This window comes from Anopheles coustani (genome assembly GCF_943734705.1).
Source record: "Anopheles coustani chromosome X unlocalized genomic scaffold, idAnoCousDA_361_x.2 X_unloc_51, whole genome shotgun sequence".
NCBI lineage: Eukaryota > Metazoa > Arthropoda > Insecta > Diptera > Culicidae > Anopheles > Anopheles coustani.
Window position 1 is genome coordinate 100,347 of NW_026525161.1, and position 2,154 is coordinate 102,500.

Genomic DNA, 2,154 nt, shown 5'->3' on the forward strand with positions numbered 1-2,154 from the left:
TCTAAGCTCTGCAACTCTCAGGAAAGCTAGTACTACTCATTTCCTTTCCATATCAGTCTTTGGCTTGTCGATCCGATGTCTACAGCCTTACTTATTCACGTTCCCTGTGAAGGTAGGTTTTTGCCCATTTTCCAGTTCATGTGGTAACATTCCCAGACTTTGCCGGCTTTCTCTTCATGTGGTAACTTGCTTGCTTGTGTGGTAACTTGATAGTGTATGTCTGACAGACCCAATCTGGGACTTAGCCGATTTTTCTCTTCATATCATATGGATCCATCACTAGGCCATCTTGCTTGCTTGTGTGGTAACTTGGAAGTGTATTTCTGACAGACCCAATCTGGGACTTAGCCGATTTTTCTCTTCATATTATATGGATCCATCACTAGGCCATCTTGCTTGCTTGTGTGGTAACTTGGAAGTGTATTTCTGACAGACCCAATCTGGGACTTAGCCGATTTTTCTCTTCATATCATATGGATCCATCACTAGGCCATCTTGCTTGCTTGTGTGGTAACTTGGAAGTGTATTTCTGACAGACCCAATCTGGGACTTAGCCGATTTTTCTCTTCATATTATATGGATCCTGGACTTAGCCGATTTTTCTCTTCATATCATATGGATCCATCACTAGACCATCTTGCTTGCTTGTGTGGTAACTTGGAAGTGTATTTCTGACAGACCCAATCTGGGACTTAGCCAATTTTTCTCTTCATGTCATATGGATCCTTCACACGGCCTTCTTGCTTGCTTGTGTGGTAACTTGAAAGTGTATGTCTGACAGACCCAATCTGGGACTTAGCCGATTTTTCTCATCATATTATATGGATCCTGGACTTAGCCGATTTTTAGGTTATTATATATGGATCCTGGACTTAGCCGATTTTTCTCTTCATATAATATGGATCCTGGACTTAGCCGATTATTAGGTTATTATATATGGATCCTGGACTTAGCCGATTTTCTCTTCATATAATACGGATCCTGGACTTAGCCGATTATTAGGTTATTATATATGGATCCTGGACTTAGCCGATATTTCTCTTCATATGATATGGATCCTGGACTTAGCCGATTTTTCTCTTCATATAATATGGATCCGGGACTTAGCCGATTTTTCTCTTCAAATAATATGGATCCGGGACTTAGCCAATTTTTCTCTTCATGTGGTAACGTATGCCAATCGCTCACAAGTCATGGGATAAGGGTACTTGTGTTCTTCCATCTTCTAAGTCCCGCACGGGGACATCGTGATCGCCCCAAGTCCGGAATAGCGCCAAGTCAAGCCCCACGGTGGCCGTGCAGGACCTGTTAGCGGCGGCCCCACTGACAGCACTAATCCGGACTTAGAAATTATATCTTTCTAATCGAACACCACACACGCAACACCACCATACCACCATCTCCTTGCAAGTACCTAAGTACCCGCAACTCCATGGTGAAGGCAATGTCACTCCATCACCAACCTCTTTGCACTGCAAGCACTTGCGTACCCACAACACTCCGAAGAAGGCAACGGCGCGCGATGCTCGACTCCACACACCACACCACACCACACCACCGATGGCCAGCCAGCCAGCCAGCCCAACTAAGGGCTAACCCACCAACCAACCACCAATGGCCTAGGCCAGCCGGATCCCACCTTCAAGTCCAAGCACAGCCAAGTGCAAGTACCGCCAAGTGTTCACCAACCAACCATCACACCAGGTCAGCCGGCCAGTACCCACCTTCAAGTGCCATTACCCTCGGGTGCAAGCCCAATCAAGTGTTAACCAACCAACCCGGCCAAGGCAGCCAACAGGCCGGCACCCTACAGCACCGACCCGCCATCACCACCTCAACCGTTGACCATGCAAGTGGCCTCGGACAACAGGTGACACCCGAAGTACATCCGAAGAACGTATATCAAGTGTTTGCTCACCAAGTCCTCAACCAACCCCAAGTACCCGGAGGTACCCAGAGTGTTGGATCCGCCAACCCGTCCCGGCACTCCAAGTCCTTGCGAACCCAAAGTGTTTGCCCGGTAGGGCCATTGTATCACAACGCTTGCGACCATGCAAGTGGCCTCGAACAAGGTGACAGGGGTATCTTCACCAAGTTCTCAACCAACCCCAAGTACCCGGAGGTACCCAGAGTGTTGGGTCCGCCAACCACTAC